Here is a 24,149-nt window from a genome sequence, read left to right as displayed (position 1 = left end):
CGTACAAGGACAGACCAGTACATAAATGCAATATGTGGTATTGCAAGTCAAGTTCTTCCTTATTAAGAACTCTCTTCTTGAGTTCGGTATTGTAATTTTATCACAATCAAAGCTGCCCTTACATGCTTTACATTTTCTACAGCACTTGAAGCCTGGTTTGCCTTTCCCATCACTCTCTCCTGTCTCTGTTACATAGTTGTGACTAAGTTCATCTCTCAATGAACGACTCTTCCTAAACGTAATTTGAGGATTACTGCCAAGATTTCTCTTTAGATGTTCATCTGTAAGCAGTACATGCCAGTATTTGTCAAAGATTCTGCGAACCTCGTTCGCCTGCCCTGAGTATGTGGTGATGAATCTTATATCATCACCCTCAACTGTTTTTCTTCTGGGGTGCAAAAGTTTATTTCTAGTGACTCTTTCAACCCTAGATCGAGCTTCCCCAATGGCTTTGTCACTGTAGCCTCTTTCCTTAAAACGTTTACACATGGTAGCCTCTTCAGTTTTGTACGCATCAGTAGTATTACAGTTTCTTTTAGCGCGCACAAGCTCACCGTAGGGTATGCTGTAAATAAGATTTCGTGGATGGGCACTGCTGGCACTGAGAATACTATTGCCGGCAGTTTCTTTGCGAAACAATCTAGTCTCCAACACATTCCCTTTGACTTCAAGAGATACGTCCAAAAATTCCATAGAACTTTTGCTGATATGTTCAGTCAAGATAAGATTGTATCTATTGACATTCAATTTGTCAACGAAATCCTTGGCTGAACTTTCATTGCCACACCAAATGAAAAAGATATCGTCAATGTACCGCAGCCGCAGGGTTACATTGTTCTCAAATTCAGTCATCTGCGAGACCACTTCCTCCTTTCCACCAGCCCATGAACAAGTTCGCATAACTGGGGGCGAAGCAAGTGCCCATCGCAGTACCCTGTGACTGACGGTAGATGGTATCATTGAAGATGAAAAAGTTGTTAACCAGACAGAATTGAATCATGTCTGTAATCATTTGTGAGTGATGCAACAGTGAAATGGATCGTGATTTCAGGAAGTGTTGGATAGCTTGTATGCTTAAATTGTGTTGAATACTGGTATAGAGGCTACTCACATTCAGGGTCACTAGGGTGTAGCTGTTTTCCCAATGGATTCCATCAATCACTGTAAGAAAATGTGTAGTATCTCTCAGATACGAGGGGAGGGCTACAACATACTGTCTGAGATAATGATCAATAAACTTAGACGTATTCTCCAATAGAGAACCCATTGAAGAGACAATAGGTCTCCCTGGGGGGTCAGATAAGCTCTTATGGAGTTTGGGAAGTAAATAGAGGATGGGAATATTAGGGTGGGGACAACACAAAAAATTAAATTCCTCCCACTCCAATAGTCCCCTCTCCCTCCATTCAACTAATAATTCTCTATAACTCACATTGGATTTTAAAATGTCTGCCATATTGGATTTACAGTAACAGTTTACATCACTCAATTGTCTGATCCCTTCCGCTATGTATTTGTGTTTGTCCAGGACAACGACATTGCCTCCCTTATCCGATTGTCGGATAACAATGTTGCTGTCAGCTTTAAGATTTTCCATAGCTGTGATTTGTGTCAAGGTTAGATTTTTCCTATTGCAGGGAGTTTTAGTACACCTTAACTTATTTAGATCCGACAAAACACCTTTTTCAAATACATCTATGGCATCACATTGCACATTGGGAAGGAATACAGATTTGGGTTTGAAACTACTACCAGGGTTGATGTCCAACTCCTCCCCCCATACTTCCACATTTTCTGGTATACTGCTGCCAGCAGTACTATTGTCACTCAAAGTATTAAGTATCTGTAACATCTCAATGTCAACAATATTCAAGTTACTCACTTCACATGGTGTGATGTTGACTGTCCTTCCAGGTGGACGTGTATTAAACCACTTCTTCAATTTGAGCTTTCTAGAGAGAAGAAAAACATCAATCCTTGTTTGGGCATAATTCATGTTCGAGGATGGGCAAAAGGACAATCCTAAAGAGAGAGTCTCAATTTCTTCAATGGATAGAGGTCTTTGGGAAAGGTTCACTACAGTCATATTTGTTGTTTCCTGCCCCTTGTCTCCATTCCCACCGGAGCTTTGTCTGCGCCTCTTCCTCCTCTCTTTTGCCTTCCTGTTCCTCTTGTTCTTCCTCTGCCTCCTCGTCCTCTGCCCCTTTGTATTCCTAGATCTTGTTGAAATTCTGTCCTGGTTTGATTCATCAACTGAAATTGTAACAAAAAATCATTCGGCTTCCTCTGTGGGTCATGTATTAGCTCCTGATTCACAGCTGATGTGGATGCATCCGATGAGTAATCGTCCGATATATCACTCTCAATGATTTCAATGGGTGCCACTGGTGTGCAGATTGGCATACCCGTTGGTACCTTGTTCCCTTGAAATAAATGATCGTACTTTTTATGGAATGTTAATGTCCTCCCCGATTGATAATCTTTAAAATCGCGTACAAACTTTCTCTGTTGCTTGGCAGTTATTTCGGCCTCAAGTTTGTCCATCCGGATCATTAAATTGTTCATGTACTCATCCAATGTTTCTTTGGGAACTAGTTGGCTAATTTCCATCAGAACCTTCTCTATTTCCAGAAGGAGTTTGGATCTGTCTTTCAGTGCATACTTAATTAGAATGCGCATCATGGTAATAGAACATGCCGTTGAATTCTCGGACCATTCGTCTAGCATGTCAAGATCCGGGTCTTCGTAAGTAGAAATAGTAAAGATACGAAGACCCCGTGGTACTCGTTTAACTTCTATGTAAAGTTGCAAAGATTCTGCTTCCCACCATTTGGAAAGTTCTTTTCTGAGCAATCTCTCCAGGGTGCTATACAAGGCTTGGACAGTAATCTCTTCTGAAATTGTAGATATAGGACTACAAGTTCCATTATTAGATCCACTGGGTGCAAAAAAACAGCTTGTCAGCCGTCTGTTTCCTTCGTGCTTCTAGAGCGCTTGCCATAATCAATACGTAAATTTCAGCACACAAATGCCGGTGCGGGAGTATGTCCTTCCCTTAGTCACCACCGGCTCCCGGCCCCTGGGCCACCGCGTGCACTCGTAAACAGGTGCGTGGAGCCTGGTAAGACAATCACAGCCAACACAGGAACATGGGCACACAACGGACGTGACTCCTCGTGTGCACCACAATCGCAGCGGCAGCGAAATCACTCACCCGCCTCCTCGCCTCCCAGTGCTGCGAAAAACAGATCTCTCCGGCTTGCACAGCTCCGTTGCGTGAACGTGATCCTCAATACGCGTCACACCGATCTTCGGAGCACCGATGCCACAGCTCACAGGGGGTCAGCCCGGATATCTTGCAACACATCAATCCACCATTTCCGGACCCGATTCCAGGCTGTCGAAGGGCGGTCCAATTAGACGCCGGAAATCTTACACCCTGTATGGACCCAATACTGTGGCGGCCATCTTGTAATGTGTACAAGTGAGAATCGATATAGGTGAATACCACTCATGAATATATCTCTGTACAGCCCATCCTGCAAAGTATACATACTAACTGCCTGCAAAATAGTGATATTGCTGTATGTTAAATAATATGCAGACTCCACAATGACGTATAGAACTTAATTGTGAATTATTACAAAAAAACCCAAGTGGGTTTAAAGCGATAATACTATTTCACGCATTTCATGATAATAACTACAAATAGTTACAATGACAAATAGAGCCCTAGTGGGTTGAAAATGCAACATCACAAGTGAATAATATCATAAGTCCAGTTGTAGATATAAGACAAATGCGTTAAATAGTATTATCGCTTTTAACCCACTTGGGTTTTTGTGTAATAATTCACAATAATTACCAAACGCTAATAAACAAATGGCATGAAAAATTTATGTTAAACTTGGATGAGTACCTATTTTGAAGATCAATGAATCCTATATTACCAACTTTTTACCATCTTCCAAAAGTTCATAAGGACAGTTTGAGACCACCACGGAGACCTATAGTCTCTTCCTTAGGGAGTTTAACAGAAAATCTCTCTAGATTTATAGATAACTATCTTTTCCTGTCAGTCTTGCAACTATCTTCCTATATCAAGGACACCACTGACTTTATAATGCACATTGAAGGGATACAGTGGCATCCATCTTATCTTCTTATTGTTTTGGATATCACAAGTTTATACACTTGTATAAATCATGTGCAGGGTTTACATGCTGTGAAATATTTTCTACAGAAACGACCATTGAAATTTGTAGAACATAATGGGATGCTACTTGAATTGATTGAATTCTGCTTGTTGAATAATATATTTCTCTTTCAGGGAGGTCTATACAGGCAGGTATCTGGGACCGCGATGGGCACCTGCTTCGGCCCCAGCTATGCTAATTTATTTGTATGCTGGTGGGAGGAGCAGGTGGCCTGGTCACCGACCAATAGAATTTGGACGGATGAAATAGTGGTATGGTACCGATACATCGACGATCTCTTCCTGATTTGGAAGGGGTCGCAAACTAAAGCAGAAGAATTTGTGACACATCTAAACTGTAATAATGTCAACTTATGGTTTACAGGCGAGATAAGTTCAGTGGCAGTGAACTATCTGGACCTTAGGGTGACAATACAGGAGGGGAAATTGACAACAGCCCTCTATAGAAAGCCTACAGCTGGCAATAGTATATTGCACGCTACAAGTAGCCACCCACCAAAACTCAAAAATAGCATCCCATATGGGGAATTTCTTAGGTTGAAATGCAATTGCTCGAGAGAATGCGATTTCAACTCGGCAGCAGAGGAAAGCCTTAACCGATTCTTAGTCAGAGGATACCAGAGTGATCTCTTGGAAAATACCCTAAAGAAAGTAAAACAACTACCGAGAGAGGGTCTATTTAATAAAACAGGACAGATAAAACAAGATGAAGGCAAATTCCGTACGGTGACAACCTATTCAGAAGATGCAAATAGTCTTAAAAAAATCATGAAACGGAATTGGCATGTATTAAAAACTGATACAATAATCGGAGTGGATATTCCGAGAACCCCATCGATCACCTTTAAGAGAGCTCGCTCATTAAAAGACAATTTGGTTCACAGCCACTTAGAAAATCTGCCTGCACGTAAGGGAACATTGAATGACGTAAAAGGGTTTTACCCATATGGTAAGTGCAAGGCATGTGCTTTCAGTAAACGAGTACTTACTTATGAAGTACAAGGACTGAAAACAGGGAAAAGAATCAACAAATTCATGACTTGTCAAACTACTCATGCTGTCTATTGCCTAAAGTGCCCATGTGGCCTTAGGAATATTGGCAGCACTATACACTGTGTGAAAGTACGGGTTTTAGAGCATATGCGTGCCATAGCAAAAAAGGATTTTAATTATCCAGTTGCTAGGCACTTTGCCATCAAACACAAAAGTATTAGGGATCTATTACAGTTTTTTAGCATTGACTGTGTCCCAGTGAACATCAGAGGGGGAGATAGGGTGTTAAAACTAAGAAGATTAGAGTCACGTTACATTATCGATCTCCAAACAAAGACCCCCTATGGGTTAAATAGTGGGGAAGAACTGACAGTACACCTGGGAACCTAGACAGTGGGATGACCATCAGATTTTAAACTAATTATAGGATTCTAAATATTTGATTCAACGACATATAACATTTTTTTGCTGGGATATGACATGCACATTACAAGTTAAGTCGATATTTGGCATAAATCCATAGAGGGGGATCTGGCAGTCACGAGAAAGTGATTGCCTAAAGCCGATACACAGGGAGATCATTTGATTTGAATGGTATATCAATCATGCTCATGAATATTATTATGACAAAGCAACTCATTGTATATACCATGAATTGCTAAACATATAAATATTTAATATAGGCATAAATATTGCCATTGCAATACCATCATAAAATGGCGCTGGTACCTTTACGAGTGTTACCCCTCTTTTGTCTTTATGACTAGAACTACCACGAACAGATTTTGAATTAATTGTATGATTTGAAATATTTGGTTCAACGATATAATTTGTATCTGTGTTATGATATGTACATCTACAAAAGAAGTCGATACTCGGCAGAATGTTACAGAGGGGGATCTGGCAATCAAGTGACTGCCAAAGGCCGATACACGGCGAGATTATTTGATTTGAATGGTATATCAATTATGTTCTTAAATAGCATTATGACAAAGAGATTTGTTGCATATACTACGAACAGCTAAACATATAAACATTAGAAATAGGCATGAATACTGTTATTGCAATACCATTACAAAATGGCGCCTGTATTTCTACGCGCGTTAGCCCTCCTCTGTTTCGATGACCAGAACAAAGATGAATAAAAACATGTCGCTGGCGATTGTTAATCACAAACACTGACGAAGGACATGTTCCGAAACGCGTTTGTTTGTTGTGCGTTTTAAATAAAGGATATTTGCTGTAATTGGACCCCGTGAGTGCTGATTTCCTGGTGTAAAGCAGGGGTTGGTAGCGAGAAAATTTATCGCGGAGCATCGCCGCGACGGAGCACCCGCCTAAAGAGTGACGCGCTGGTTAACGGTGCAGAGGAGCGGAATATATATATATATATATATATATATATATATATATATATATATATATTCACTGAAAAAACCATAGGTTTCACACATGTTATAGTTAGCTGTACATTTTACTGATAAAAAACCAATGAAATTCCCCCGTTATAGTTACTGTAGGCAACTATAACTCACGCGACCGTAATCCTCTGCTGATGCTAATACTGTATTTAGACACTTATTTGCCCATGTCTTCTTCCATTAAATTTTAGCTATACATATATTACAAATATTTTTTTTTCATAAAGACACATATGTCATCAGCAGAGGATTACGGTCGCGTGAGTTATAGTTGCCTACAGTAACTATAACGGGGGAATTTCATTGGTTTTTTATCAGTAAAATGTACAGCTAACTATAACGTGTGAAACCTATGGTTTTTTCAGTGAATTTGCAAGGTTTTTTACTCCGAAATGCATAATGCCATGCCAATAAAGCTGCCGGTCCCACCAAATCCTCTGTGTGTGCCTGGTCTTTCCGTTGTGAGGGGCCGTTGTTGTGACATTTTGGTGCGAGGCCACTGAGCACCCTGGGCACCCCATCCAAAGCAGTACGGCAGGTGAAGTGGCAAACTTGGTTGCTTTCACAGAACGTGGAATACTGCCGTGCCGCCGCTGTAGAAACATCGAAGCAACTTTGCTTATGACTGACTCCAGTCCAGAAAAGCCAGGCCAGGACTTCCTGAAAGGCTCAACAGCGGTGGATGTTGGATTCTGGGACCGTAACTTTGATGCCTGATTCACAGTTGACACCGGCAGAAACGAGAGCGCCACCCACCTGGGGAGGAGGTACTCACCTGAGGCGCCCAAAATTCTGCCACGCCCACTGTGTAAACCTCGCCTATCGTAGCGAAGCAGGCGTCATTTAATCTTGGACCTCGTAAGCACTGGCTTGTTGGAGGGAGGCATCTGAGGAAGGATTTACTCCGAAATGCATAATGCCATGCCAATAAAGCTGCCGGTCCCACCAAATCCTCTGTGTGTGCCTGGTCTTTCCGTTGTGAGGGGCCGTTGTTGTGATATATATATATATATATATATATATTCACTGAAAAAACCATAGGTTTCACACATGTTATAGTTAGCTGTACATTTTACTGATAAAAAACCAATGAAATTCCCCCGTTATAGTTACTGTAGGCAACTATAACTCACGCGACCGTAATCCTCTGCTGATGCTAATACTGTATTTAGACACTTATTTGCCCATGTCTTCTTCCATTAAATTTTAGCTATACATATATTACAAATATTTTTTTTTCATAAAGACACATATGTCATCAGCAGAGGATTACGGTCGCGTGAGTTATAGTTGCCTACAGTAACTATAACGGGGGAATTTCATTGGTTTTTTATCAGTAAAATGTACAGCTAACTATAACATGTGTGAAACCTATGGTTTTTTCAGTGAATTTGCAAGGTTTTTTAAATGCTAATTCCTAACTATAACGTGTGTGAAACCTATGGTTTTTTCAGTGAATTTGTACGGTTTTTTAAATGCTAAGTTACTTTGCACCATTCGTGGCGTGCGCGCCCACTTAACGCAGTTCGGTCCGTGCGCGCACGGTGCGCTTCGCGCACCGCGCGCCCACTTTACGCAGTTAGTGCCGTGCACGCACGGTGGGCACGCGGTGCGCTACGCGCACCACGTGCCCACGTTACGCTAGATGGGCCATGTACGCACAATGCGCTTCGTGCACCGTGCGCACATGGAGGACATATTATGTGCTTCCTTGTGATAGGTAATCTGTTGAAATTTTTTTGGGAAATGCTGTGCTCTTATATGCCATGCATAAATGGTGGCCTTCGGCCCGCAATTTGCACACGAGGTGGAGAGAGTGTGGATTTTTTTAAAAAAATTTTTTTTACCGTACGCGTACGGTAAGCGTACGGTAAGCGTAATCGGCGAAATTTTCGAAAAATAAAAAATTACCATTTTTTGCCTTGGGGGATCTTTGAAGACTCAACTAACATGGTTATGTGCATGGGCGCTGTCTAAACAGCCCCTTTATATGTTTTTGGCATTTGTTTATCAGCTCCCCCCTCAGAGTGCGAGAGAGAAAATGGCGGCCGCCGCTTCCTGGTTCTGACCGATTCGAATGTTTACTAAGATCTAAGGGCCAATCAGAATCGCGCTCGCGCACGCCACCGTACGCGTACGGTAAGCGCACCGTAAGCGCACCGTAAGCTGGCTCAGATATATATATTGATTTAAAGGCTATTTTCTCAGAATCTACTGAACAGATTTACACCAAACCTACAAAAGGCACTTCCTTGACCTGAGGACTACCTCTCTGCCAAATTTCAAGTAATTCTGTTCAGCCGTTCGGGCTGTAGCTGTGTCTAAAGCTCCTATGGAAAAATGCATGGGAAAAACGCGTTTTGGGACCCCCCTTTTATCTCAGCCCCCGCTTGACGAATCCCCCCGAGACTTTCAGGGTAGGAGCGGAGCGTAGCGCCCCACCTATTTTGAAAAATTCGCGAGGATTCGTCGACCGGCGCAAAAGTTATTCAAAATAGAATGTTGCGGATTTCCTATGGAAACGTGGTCCTAACTATAACTACCTACTGGCGACCGCCAGTAGGTAATATATATATATATATATATACACACACACACACCCAAAGGCCATGAGTGAGGCCAAAATGTGTTTGTCAGTTTTGTGAAGGATGCATGTCAATAAATTAAATATTGGATTAAACAGCCCTTGAGTGCGCAGCATCCTCTTGTGGCAAAGTTGGAAATATATTTATATATATTCACAGAAAAAACCATAGGTTTCAGGCACGTTATAGTTAGGAATTAGCATTTAAAAAACATCAGAAATTCACTGAAAAAACCATAGGTTTCAGGGGTGTTAGAGTTAGCTGGACTTTTCACTTGTACAAAACCATTGAAATTCCCCCGTTATAGTTAGTTCAGCTAACTATAACTTGCGCACCAGCAATGCACTGCTGATGACGTCACATATTACATCACTCATGACATGGTCAGTGACATCACTCATGACATCACTGATGACATCTCAAATGACATCGCTGATGACATCCAGTGAAAGTGTGTTTTTCTGAAAATTAAATATGTTTTATATATGTATATCTCAAGGTCGATGGAAGAACAAATGGGTATATAAGTGTCTAAATGGATGATTAGTTTTTGAAAAATTGATTGTGTAACTGACTGATTAAGTGTATCATAGTGAATACATGGCTTAGTGAGTACTGTTTAAATATGTAAATATCTGTATCAGTCTCTCACTTTGTGTATAAGTGGCTGCATGGGTTGGTGAGTAGCTACATGGGTGTCTATATAGGTTATTAGTTGGTTTTTTGAGTATCAGTCTGAGTGTCTGCATGGTTCGATGGGGGGTATTACGTAGTGCATAGGTGCATGAATGAGTGACTCACTGTTTGTATGTGTTGAAGACAGCATGTGTGCAGGACTATGGGTGGATGAGTGTGTGTATGGGTGTGTTAGTGAGTGAATGACTGTCTCAATAGTGTCTTTATGAGTAACTACATATGTTTTAAACTAGTATATGTGACTATTGGTGTATATAAGTGAGTATATGTGAGAGTGAGAGATTGAAAGAGTTCCTGTATGAATAAGTATGTGTTTCTATAAGTGATTGTTTAAAAGACTAAGTATGTGTAAGTTTCCGTAGAAGTAAGTGTGGTGGTGTGTGTATAACTGTATATGCAAGTAAATGTATGTTTGATTCCTTATTAGCATGAGTGACTATGTGTGTGAGTAACTCTATGGATGAGTGGCATTGTGTAACAGGATGTATAGGTGTATGAGTACATATGATGAGTGAGTACATGTATGAGTGACTGTATAGGACTGTTGGTGAATGAGTGGATGTGTATGTGGATCTTAGAATTACTGAAGAGGTTGTTGTAACTGGTATTGGTATGTCCATTGTTTTGAAAATTTTAGTCTCTATTTTTGAATGTGTGTATCAAAGGTTATATTAGGGTGAGAGGAGGTCTGCCACTCTATCACAAGGATGATGTCATCAGTGATGTCATTTGAGATGTCATCAGTGATGTCATGAGTGATGTCACTGACCATGTCATGAGTGATGTAATATGTGACGTCATCAGCAGTGCATTGCGGGCGCGCGAATTATAGTTAGCTGAACTAACTATAACGGGGGAATTTCAATGGTTTTGTACAAGTGAAAAGTCCAGCTAACTATAACACCCCTGAAACCTATGGTTTTTTCAGTGAATTTCTGAGGTTTTTTAAATGCTAATTCCTAACTATAACGTGCCTGAAACCTATGGTTTTTTCTGTGAATTTCAAAGGTTTTTTAAATGCTAATTTCTAACTATGCCTACAGAGATAGGACATGTGAAGAAAGAAGAAAATATGCACAGAAAGAAGCAACAGAAGTGCAGAAAGAAGCAACAGAAGTCCTCAAAGACAAAGAAAAGTGCAGGAAGAAGGATAAAGTGCAGAAAGAACAAAAAGAAGAGCAGAAAGAAGCCTTGTTGCAAAATCATCCTGTACCCTCAACTTTTTCAGACGGATACTGGTGGTAACAGAGTCTGACTAACCAGTCCTAGAGCCAGTGCTATGTTAAAAGACACTTAGAATACAGTGAAAACACCTACATACACTAGGGAACATTATGCGTTGGGGTCCCCCTGTGATTAGCATGACCTCTTCTGTAAGCCCCTAGTATATAATAAGGCAGGGGGATTAAAACTACCTCTTAAAACAGGCCACAGGGCGTTTTTGCACACGTTAACTCAGGCCCCGTCCCCTCCCTTCACCACTGTGTAAACACGCCCTGTGTCCGTTTTTAGTTGGGAGATTAAGTTCATTTGAATTCTGAGGGTCCCTAGGGTCCAACTAGCCCACTAGGTACCTCCAGTAAGTGCCACAGAGCTGCGTTGCAGAGAGGTGTAAAAAGTGGCACGGCCTGGACCACCTCTCTGCAATGCAGCTCAGTGGCGCTTACTGGAAGCACTTGGTGGGCTAGTTAGCCCCCAGGGGCCCTCAGTATTGAAGGGAAATTATTTCCCCAATTTAAAACGTGCCATAGTGCGTGTTTGCACACGTCACCTCAGGCCCCGTCCCCTCCCTTCACCACTGTGTAAATGCGCCCTGTGGCTGTTCTAAGTTGAGAGATTAAGTCCCCTTGAATCCTAAGGGTCCCTAGGGTCAAACTAGACCACTAGGTACCTCCAGTAAGCGCCACAGAGCTGCGTTGCAGAGAGGTGTAAAAAGGGGCTTGGCCTCAGAACACCTGTCTGCAGCGCAGCTCCCTGGCACATACTGGAGATGCCTGTTGGGCTAGTTGGCCCTCAGGGACCCTCAGTATTGAAGAGGAATTAATTCCCCAACATACAACTCACCAGGGGGCGCATTTGCAGAGTGCTGCAAGGAGGGGGCGTGGCCTCCGGCACGATGCCAGTCTTTTATTTATTTTAATTTTTTAAGAAGGGGGGCTGTGTGGTTCCCCTTCTTATTCTAATTTATTGGCCCTGATGACCCCATCCCCCAGGGCCTGTCTCCTAATTATATTTTTTTGACCCCAATCCCCAGAGCCGGCCACTGTTTTTTATTATTTTTAAAAAATATATATTTATAGACAAACCTAGGACATGCTTGACAAACCGTACGTACCTATCACCATGACGATTTGCGTGATATTCATTAAAAGGCGACTATGCATACAATGAATCCACGTGGAATGTATTTACACCACTAGTGAAGCTCTGACATGTCTGATACCCTACCGTGCCTAATCCCGGTAGACACCCTTGTCGTTTATTTATACAAACATGGGTAGCTATTGACGGGCACATTTAATACACATGCACACCAAGCCATTCAAAGGGGATTCGACAAAAATTTGACCAAAACTATGCAAGAAACCCCCCTCACGGTTAATAAAACACACATCCACTGCCGGATGTGTAATACTTTTTATTTTACTCTCTGGAAAGGGGACGAACATCACTTGAGAGTCACAGCGCGCTCCTGGCAGAGCCCAATGCTGTGTTACACCCACCATTGCCTGCCGAGTGCCACACACCTCTGTGTTGTATTCCACCAGCTAGTGCGTATGCTATGACACTCTCTAGCCCATGTGCACTGTAACACCACCCCGTGAATATGTCATGCCACACTTGTCTTCGCACGGGTTATATTGCCGCATCTAACGTGCCTTCCTCGATGCCTATGTTATAACGCACAGTGCTATGCCATACATATTACAATCTGGGATCCATATCTTTGTCACAGTGCATATGCAACGTTACACTCCCCAGCACATATTTTATATTACAACTTTAGAGACTAGTTAGGTTACACAACACTGCCCTGTGCATATTACACTCCAAGGCGCATATCGCATAGCACGCGCTAGTGCCTGTGCTATCTCGCGCTCTCCAATGAATCTGTCATTGCGCACAATGTATTGCATATTATATTTCACGCCCGGTTCATCTTATATCACACTTTTTGGTGCATAGTTTATACCATACACTATATCTAGTTTTCATTTTCAATCGTGCTCTCAGGACTATGTTCTATATAACACTGTGTTCACCTACCCTTTTCACGGGCATTACATTTTGCGATAGGGGGTGGAGGGTCAGGGGGTGTTTCTGCCGAGTGATCCCGGAGTCACAGTCACAAACGTCCTCTTCTTCCTGAATAAAAGTGAGATTATGCTGCATACTTGTTCATATTTTAAGTAGTTCGCACAGACACACGTTTTAAAAACAATAAAGTTCCTAATACCCGCCTTCTCTGAACAGTTAGCTTGCTGCCCCATCCCCCTCCTCCCTATCCTCTGTTGTGTGAATCCATGGACTAGCCTCCTCCCTCCTGCCATGCATGGTCTGATGTGCTGCCACTGCCCTCAATTTAGTATGATGTACCAGTCCACTCCTCCTGCCCTCCATTGCCCAGTTCTATGCACCATCATTGACCTCCTGCTTAAACTCTGTGCTTAGCTTGCTGCCCCTATTCTCCTTCCCCCTGCCCTCCGATGTCTTTGTGCATGCCCCTGCTCCATCCTTTTTGCACACCATGTTCCATGGAACTGCCACTCCTATCTACTCTGAGTGTTCTGTTGAGCTGCCACTCCCCTCCCACCTGCCTAGCATTGTCAGATGACTGTAACCTGTCCCTGCCATCTCCACCCTGCCTGTCCACATGCCATGCTCCTATCCTCTTCCTCCTGTCCTACATGGTCCATTGTACTGCCACACCCTTCTGCCCTCCCTGGTCTGTTGTGCTGCAACTGCTCCTCCTGCCTGCCCCGTGCGGTCTGTTGTGAGGCCCCTTCCCCTGAACTTTCTTGTCTGTGCACAGGTCCTGACCCTCCCTTCTATCCTCCATCGTCCTTTGTGCATGCCCCTGCACCCTCCTTCTTGCCCATCATAGCCATTGTGCTGCCACTAACCCTCCCACTTGCCATGCATGGTCTTCTGTGCTGCCATGGCCCCTTCCACCTTCCCTGTGTGGTCAGTAAGCTGCCCCTGACCCCCTCCCACCTTCCCTCCATGGTCTGTGTGTATTCCATCACAGTCTCACTGTTGCTCTTCATGGTGTTTCTTGCTTCTAGTGCCCATCCTGTCTGAACTCCATGGCTATCTTGCTGCTCCTGCCCTGCCTCCTTGCCCCCAGCCCTCTGTTTACATGTGCAGACCCCTACTCCCTCCCTCCTGGCTTGTCTGTTCCATTGTAATGCCCCTGATCCGTCCCTCCTGCCCTTTATGGTCTGTTATGCTGCAGCTTTCTCTCATGTCTGTCCATTATGGTCAGCTAGCTACCATTGCCTCTTGCCCCTCTGTTCTCTGTTGTCCATGTGCATGGTCCTGTCCCCTCCCTCTTGCTTTCTATGGATTGTTGTGCTGCACTCCCGTCCCGCATGCCCTGTGTGGTGTATTGTGCTGCTGCAAACCCTGATGCCTGCCCTGCAGGGTCAGATTGGTGCATCTCTCCATGTCCCTCCTGTCCTCTGTTATCAAAGTCCATGTCCCTACCCGATTTCCTTCCATGATCCAATGTACCATACTTGCGAACATTTTGAACTTGGTAAGAGGGAGATTTTGGAAAAAAAACTGGGGTATTGATTTTCCCCTTTGAGTTACATTGAAAAATAGGAGATTGTAGACAGGAGACAGATCAAATAAAGCCCATTTGAGCTTAAAAACATTGGACGTTTCCTGGCTGAACCGGGTCTGTTGGCATGTATGGTTGTACTACCATTGCCTCTTCCTTCTGCCCACAATTGTCTATTACATTGCCACAGCCTCTCTTGCAAGTCCTGTATTGTTGGTTTGTTGCCCCTGCCCCCCTTTCCACTGCCCTCCATAGTCTGTTGTGCTTCCACGGCCCTTCCTGCCTGCTCAGTGTGGTTAAATTGTTGCCTTTGCACCCTCCTACCTGCCTTCAATTTTCAGAGTCCATGCCCCTGGCCTCTGCCTCTCAACAGTATCCTAATGAACAACTAGATTGCTAACATTCTATATTTATTTCAAAAGTGTGGAACGCCTGACGTCATCTTGATGTAATCAAAACTGTAATACCTAGAGCATTTCCTTTAGAAATTACATATATGAGAGTGTCTTATTGGCATCAAAATTATGGTTAGTGCTCTAAAAGACTAAAATGAGGACATCTTTTCTGAGTTTTCAAATAGCGACAAAGCACTTTTAAATTATTTGTAATCTTTGTTTTTTTATCCAGTTGACCACTTGATTAAATGTTGCACTTAGGGGAGAGGATGTGGTGTTACTTCCAGAACTGCAGACTTTGCAACTGGGGAACCAGGTTGGAGTTTCTGCTTCAGCTCAAGATTCTGTGATTCTGGTCAAATCACTTAATCTCCCCATGTCTGCAACCAACATGAATTTGTTCTGGTGTGATGTAACCAATGCTCATGTAAAGCACTCCAATACCTGACAAGTCTGCACTATATAACACTGCAAAAACACAAAATAATAAGTGTTTTGCACACTTCTGTCATTGGGCTATATTTGGACTACATCTGGTTGATTTTGGGCTACATTTGGGCTCTTTTGTCTCCGGTGGCCATCTTGGGAGATTTATTTGTTATGAAGTTTCCTAATTTCCTCATGTACTGCAGTCTCCTCAGTAGAAAATGCTTTCAGTTTTTTACTTTGATTCCATCATGAAGGTATTCAGATATGTCACACATTTGCCATAAATTCTGAATGTTAGCACTCTAGTTGCTCATTAGATCACTGTAGTAAAACTACTGTTCACCATGGAAGTCTGCTCCTGGTATTAAAAGTGCATGTTTCAGTCTGCATATCAGAATTTTTTAATGAAATAGAAGAGGATTTGAGAAGTCACTCAAAATGGGCCCTCATTTTCTTTCTTCAGCATTAATCATAATTTCTATGGCAAAATGAACCCCCTCATTGTGTTCCTTTTTAAATTAAATGTTTTAAGTGTTACCAGTTTATTCCAATCAAGATGGCTTCAGGTGTGCCATACTTTTGTCATAATGAAGACAGTAAGTGCTCTAGTTGTTTTTAAGAACACTCTGGGACATTCTGTCATTGGGCTATACTTGGGCTACATCTTGGTGATATTTGGGCTACATTTGGGCTCTTTTGTCTCTGGTGGCCATCTTGGGAGACTTATTTGTTATGAAGTTTCCTAATTTCCTCATTTACTGCAGTCTCCTCAGTAGGAAATACTTTCAGTTTTTTACTTTGATTCCATCAAGAAGGCATTCAGATGTGTCACACATTTGCCATAAATTCAGAATGTTAGCACTCTTTTTGCTCATTAGATCACTGTAGTAAAGCTACTACTCACCAGGGAAGTCTGCTGCTGGTATTGAAAGTGCATGTTTCAGTCTGCATGTCACAATTTTTTTATGAAATAGAAGAGGATTTGAGAAGTCACTCAAAATGTGCCCTAATTTTTCTTTCTGCAGCACTAATCATACTTTTTATGGAAAAATGAACCCCCTCATTTTGTTCCTTTTTAAATTAAATGTTTTAAGAGTTACCACTTTAATCCAAGCAAGATGGCTTCAGGTGTGCCATACGTTTATCATAAGTAGGACTGTTAGCGCTCTAGTTGTTCTTTGGAACACTCTGGGAAGCTGCAGTAGAACACAAAGGAATCAACTGACAGTCTCTGCCCTTGTTGGATGTACATGTTTTACTGAGAATGTCAGACTTCATTCTCACATGACTGAGAAAGATAATGTGAATTTACAGAAAATAAGCTCTCAGTTTAGCTTATAGATCACCTTCCAAACCTCTGTGGGAAAAGCATGAGAAAATATTTTTCTCTCAATCATGATATCCCAGCAGAAGGCTTTTTCACATGGTGAAATCACCTTAGAACATACCACAATTCCTAAAATGACTATGGTACCATCAACAAATGATTTATAATGTAACTAAAGTCTTAAAACCTTCTATTAACTGCAATGCTTTTTAATGAGGTGCTATCATGTATATTGGTCCCAAGATGGCTGCCAACACTTCTTGGATGAAGCGCTGACAGCCAATCAGATCTCAGGATGAGATGTGTCGTTAGGCTCCGCCCACATATATATATGATTTTACTTTTGATTTTCTCAGGAACTACTGAACAGATTGACACTATATATGCAAAAGGCACATCCCTGAGCTGAGGACTACCTCTCTGCCAAACTTCAAGTACTTCTGTTCAGCCGTTCGGGCTGTACCTTGGACTAAAGGTCCCTATGGAAAATTGCATGGGAAAAACGCATTTTGGGACCCCCCTTTTTTCTCAGCCCCCGCTTGACGAATCCCCCCGAGACTTTCAGGGTAGGAGCGGAGCGCCCCACCTATTTTGAAAATTTCGCGAGGATTCGTCAACCGGCGCCAAAGTTATTCCAAATAGAATGTTGCGGATTTCCTATGGAAACACGGTCCTAACTATAACTATCTACTGCGTCTGCCAGTAGATAATATATATATATATATATATATATATATATATATATATATATATATATATATATATATATATATATATATTGAGTACGTTAGAACTCCCACAACCTCCAAGTGGCGAAGAAGGAGGGAGAAGGAGAGACGGACCACGGAAATCTTCAGGCAAGATGTTTTATTCGACCATTTCTCTCAGCACAAAAATGACGCGTTTCGGGCTCGAGAGCCCTTGTTCACAGAGATATATTCATGAGTGGTATTCACCTATATCGATTCTCCCTTGTACACATTACAAGATGGCCGCCACAGTATTGGGTCCATACAGGGTGTATAGGCGTCTTTTGTTTATTTTTGTAAATAATGTATTTAATCATGTTAACATGCAGTGTTGATTAACGTGATCAAGGCGTAAAGCCGAAACGCGTAGTTCTTTACTTGCCATTAAATACGATATTTTTGACAGCACACGAAGGCGTCTGAGTGGTTCCTGTTCATTACGGAAACTTGTGTGTTTGATTTACAATATATATATATATATATATATATGTGCCGAATCACACCGTCAATCAGTAAGCTTCACGCCATAGACGGAGACGGACCACAAGTAGGTGCCAAAAGTGCGTAGTTTATTCGCCTGTACGGTCTTGACGCGTTTCGGTTCGAAAAGAACCTTGATCACATGACAGGGGTACAGAGTGACCTTACGTTATTTAAAGTGACAGTGCAATACGGCAAGCATAAACATGGTAAAAAGACTGTATTTAGCCTACGGCTACTTGCATCATATCTTAATAACAAATATTAAACATCTCTGACCAAATCATCATCCTGCTGACCAGATATAGATGCATGTCACAACAATAGATATTCTGAATAATAACATTTCTTTTGTTACAGTAACATACATTTGTGTGACAAAATTGAAAGTCTTAAACCTTTATGTTTCGCTTCCACACTGTGGTGCAATCTAACAGTAAGGTGCAAAAAAAGTGTCATATTGAATAAAGTGCAAGTGCTAAAAAATATAAATGTATATATATGTATAACCGGATACATATATGCTTAGATATCTTAAGGTTTCATCTCATATAAATTCATTGGGTCTTGGTAAGAGTATATAAGTATTCATGTTGTTATTGTGTGTATGTATAATACATTTTACAAAACATTTTTCATATGCTGAGCATAAGCATTGTCTATAATCAAAGTATTGCCATCTGAGGGAAATCGCAATGTCGATATGTTGTGGAGGAGCATAATATACATGATCTATCATAATAATAAATATTGATAATAAATAACATGGTATAATAGTTAATAATTTAAAATCTAATAAATTAGTAGAATAAATATCCTAAAATTCCAATGTTACAAAATTAAATATCATAAAAACTATAAAATATATGTGCATACATACTACAGCGATAGACAAGTAGATTGAGGACGCTTGATTAAGGGTGAAATTTCAATCTAAATTTTGCCCAAGAAAGGTTCTTACTTTGCAAATTTGGCACTCTGCAAAGGTTCCAATATTTTTAAACTTCACACATGTATATATGGTGAGCCCTTTTCTTGCAAAAGCTTTTTTACCAGACAAGTATTACGCTAAAACGTTTTTTTTAGAGTTAATTTTGCAAAACCTGCCTTTCGAAAGGTTTTGATGCCTACAAAGTTTGGAGGAAAACTTGAAATTCGCAGATAAAAATTATTTTAACTTTGCAAGCCTGCTGATCTGAACATTGCATTCAAATCAACCGACCTACCTTCAGCAATAGCGCTGAATGTTTTGCCCTCCCAACAAAATCAACGAGGTCTCTCCCAGCGAAACAGAAATGTTTGATTGATACATTTGGAATTATTTATTCCTTAACAATTATAACTGAACTTGTGTCCTGCAACCACTAATAAGGCAGAGTCTTTGTTTCTTTTACACCTCTTCACTTTGCTTTTTTCAAATCTAAATAATAATTATAGCAAGACATGCTAACTCGCCTGAAATGTAATTTCCCAGCTGAGCAGGAAGTGTCTTCATGAGCTACAGACAATTTATTTTTTAATGCAGATTCTTAACATAACGCTGGCTCATTAAGAACCTGGTTATAGAGAGCAGTACACAAACAAAGATGAGATTTAGTCTAGTAAATTATTTTTGGGCTTTTCAACTACGAAGTGTTGACTTTAGCTTCCCCGTTTAATCAAATTCAGAGGTTCTATTCCCAGGTCTACCATTAATTGTAAATCTGAGAGTGCGCCAAAATCCATGGGTGGATACATGGGAACACCCACGCTCCTCCCATGGAACGCCTCCCTGGGGCAGAGTGACACAAGTCAGGGATTTGTGCTGCCTTGCATTACTCCAGATTTATCAAGCCCTGCACGGCCACGCAAGGTGGCCTTTCTTGGCTTGAGAAATCTGACTTTACTGTTGCGTCACCCTTGCGCCCCCTTGAGTGGCAGAAGTGTGACGCAATACTGTGATAAATATGGGCCTTCATTAATGCCTTCCAGCAATTCACAAAGAACTGCGACCAGTAAATAATTTTCTGAACTGGCCTACATATAAATAGGTAGGTACGTAAAATTCAGAGGTAGGTTGCAAATTGTTACTCGCATCGATTGATGGCCTCAGAGGGATTTTGACCTTTGTGGTCAGGAGACTATCATGACTGTTATTGCCTTTCAATATAGTACTTTTTTCAGCCCCTTTCCCTTAAAGAAAATGGGATTGAAATCTTTTTTTTAAAGATTACTTTTTGAAAAATGTTTATTTAAGAGTTTAAAGTACATCCATAGACCACTGCATACTCCCTAACACTTTAAAAAAGATATTTACAAAGGGGGAGGGGTCCTAAGTTAACCCTTTCCATTTTGTAAATGGGTATGCCTCAAACATGAGGGTTGGGAACTTTTCAATGGTTTACAATCACTATTTTGGTCCGAAACCACTGATAAATATATATATGGATAAAATTTGCGATTTGAAAGTGATGCATGCTCCTTCCAAATTGAGGTTCCGTATACATTTCTAAACCCATTTTGGAGTTACAAAAAAGTTATGAGTCCTAAAATGTGTTTAGTACAGTGCGAAAATAATTTTTGCGTACAAACTCTGAGTTGGAGTATGTGTGACCATCAAAATGGTTTGTATAACTGACCCTTACTTTCATTACACTTCTGTTTTCTTATTACAACGATTTAGATAATTACTTGACACTCTATAAAAATGGAAGTTTGAGCGCTCAAAGTTTTAAGACCATAAAGCAGATACTCCATCTTGTGAGATGCACCAACTGATATTGATGAGATGAGACTGAGAAAACATCTTGCAAAATGCAGGCTCATACTTATTGACTTTACAAACATATTTCCCTATAACAATGGCAACCTTCACCTTGTCACACTAAGCATAGGGCTCCAAATTTGCTAAAAGAGAAGTTAGGCATGTAAATTAATTGATTTCTAAACTATATATATATATATATATTCACTTAAAAAACCATAGGTTTCACACATGTTATAGTTAGCTGGACATTTCACTCGTGAAAAACCATTGAAATTCCCCCGTTATAGTTAGTGCAGGCAACTATAACTCACGCGACCGCAATCCTCTGCTGATGACGTCAGATATTACATCACTGTATTTAGACACTTATTTACCCATGTCTTCTTCCATTAATTTTTAGCTATACATATATTACAAATATTTTTATTTCAGAAAGACACATATGTCATCAGTGATGTAATATCTGACGTCATCAGCAGAGGATTGCGGTCGCGTGAGTTATAGTTGCCTGCACTAACTATAATAGGGGAATTTCAATGGTTTTTCACGAGTGAAATGTCCAGCTAACTATAACATGTGTGAAACCTATGGTTTTTTAAGTAAATTTGCAAGGTTTTTTAAATGCTAATTCCTAACTATAACGTGTGTGAAACCTATGGTTTTTTCAGTGAATTTATACGGTTTTTTAAATGCTAAGTTTTGTATTTTTTATTGATTTTTTTTAAGCTTTTTCACCGTGCGCGTACCGTACGCACACGGTGCGCCGGTTGACGAATCCTGGCGAAATTTTCAAAACTAATGCGGCGCTCCGCTCAGCTCCTACCCTGAAAGTCTCGGGGCGATTGGTCAAGTGGGGGCCGAGAAAAAAGGGGGGTCCCAAAACGCGTTTTTCCCATGCATTTTCCCATAGGACCTTTAGTCGAAGGTACAGCCCGCACGGCTGAACAGAATTACTTGAAATTTGGCAGAGTGTTAGTCCTCAGGTCAGGGAAGTGCCTTTTGCAGGTCTAGTGTCAATCTGTTCAGTAGTTCCTGAGAAAATAGCAATTAAAAGCATATAAATATCTATAAGCGCGTAACGTGCGCGCACCGTGCGCGCACCGTGCGAGCACCCTAACTATAGCTCGCGCGACCGCCACTCTATCACAAGGATGATGTCATCAGTGATGTCATGAGTGATGTCACTGACCATGTCATGAGTGATGTAATATGTGACGTCATCAGCAGTGCATTGCGGGCGTGTGAGTTATAGTTATCTGATCTAACTATAACGGGGGAATTTCATTGTTTTTTTACGAGTGAAATATCCACCTAACTATAACATGTGTGAAACCTATGTTTTTTTAAGTGAATTTGCAAGGTTTTTTAAATGCTAATTCCTAACTATAACGTGTATGAAACCTATGGTTTTTTCATTCTATTCCCAATAAGTCTGGCGTCGGTTGATGAATCTTCGCAAAATGTTCAAAACTTTTGACCAGCTCCAGTCCGCTCCTATCCTGAAAGTTTCAGGGTGATCCGTCAAGTGGGGGCCAAGAAAAAAGGGGGTCCCAAAACGCGTTTTCCCCATGCAATTTCCAATAGGACCTTTTGACGCAGCTACAGCCTGAACTGCTGAACGGAATTACACCAAATTCGGCAAATAGGTAGTCCTCAGTTCAGACTCGTGCCTTTTGCTTAAATGGTGTAAATCCGTTCAGTAGTTCCTGAGAAAATTAGAGTTAAAAGTTCATATATATCTATGGCCTCGGAGGATCCGCGCACCCTATGCGCACCCTGAGCGCACCCTCTGCGAACCGTGCGCACACCCTCCCAATCACGCACTGAATGCTAATTGGCTGTCAAGTGTCTGTCAACATTCGAAACTAGGAACTGTTGGCAGCCATTTTGTGCCTCGGTAGAAGCGAGGCTCAGGAAGTAATGGAAATAAGTGTGTGAAAGATGTAAAGGGGGCAGGGTAGAAATACTCAGACTCTCTAGTGTTGCTTCGGGGGTCCCAGAAAGACCCCCCAGGGCCCCCTTTTAAAAAAAAACGGCAAAATGCGCGCAGGGTGCTTGGATCCGGCCGTAAAAAAAAAAAACAAGCGCGGGCTTTCGCGCTTCCTTAATAATTAGCCCCTGGGGTGCCAAATCCCAGGGGCAAAATGCATAAAAAATGAAAAAGGGGGGGACCGCTACCCCCCGGGGCTACAAATTGAATAGGGTGGTGGGGCTGAACGGCCCCCCCAAGCCCCGGGGACCACCACCCCCGGGCTTTATTTATTGAGGGCGGGGGGCTGCGAGGCCCCCCTCCTGGAGCCCTCAAGGGCCCTGGGGACCACCACCCCCCAGGGCCGGCTCCTACAGTGTCCTGGGGTGCCCACCCCCAGGACACTGTTGTTTGCTATGAGAGGGCGTTAGTCTCCCGCCCTCCCAAATCAAACCTTGTTTGGATTTTGAAAGAGAGAGCAGGGAAACCTGCTCTCTCTTTCAAAATCCAAACATATTGCTTTTCCACACGGAGAGCTGTATGTCAGCAGCTCCCCATGTGGAAAAGCAATGCCGGCTCCTGAAGGACGCGGGGGGGGGCCGTGGGGGCGTTGGGGCTCCTCCCACAGTTCCCCTACGTGTTTTTATCAGCCCGGGGGATGGGGTCCCCGGGGATAATAAAAATTAGTGATAGGGGCTATTTTTTTTTTTACTGTAAAATTAGGAGTCGTGCATCCTAACTTGTTGGGTGCACGATTTCTCTCACGTAGGGTGCGCAGTTCCTAGCGCATTGGGTGCGCGACACCAAGGGAAAAAAAAACACGCACCTGACGTTTCGCGGAAGCGCGCGAGCATCGCGTAACGTTTTTTGTACGTGTCGCGTATGGGCTTGGAGTCGCGTACCGGTCGCATAGCAATCGCACACGAAAATACGTACCCAACGCATACCGTACGAGGATCCTACACTATAATCTTAAAATGGCAACTATATTCCGCGCAGGGATCGAGAAAGGTGTGCATAGGGTGCGCGAATCCAAAAAAAAATAAAGTATTTAAAATATAGTTTAACAAATATTTAAAAATATATAACAAATAGTTTTACAAAATTTACATTTAAAAAAAAATTATTAAAAACAAATAATATTCGTTAATTTTTAAAAGAATTAATTGAAAAAAAAGTTTAAAAATGGTGAAAAAACAATATAAAAAACATAATTAAAGGAATTGACACACTGAAATATAAAGATTTAGAAATCCTATGCAAATCATTAAACATCATAGCTTTAGAGATAAGTTATAGATAGGAATTAGCATTTAAAAAACCTTTAAAATTCACTTAAAAAACCATAGGTTTCAGG

This window comes from Triturus cristatus, chromosome 7 (genome assembly GCF_964204655.1).
Source record: "Triturus cristatus chromosome 7, aTriCri1.1, whole genome shotgun sequence".
Taxonomy (NCBI): domain Eukaryota; kingdom Metazoa; phylum Chordata; class Amphibia; order Caudata; family Salamandridae; genus Triturus; species Triturus cristatus.
This window is presented reverse-complemented; position numbering follows the sequence as displayed.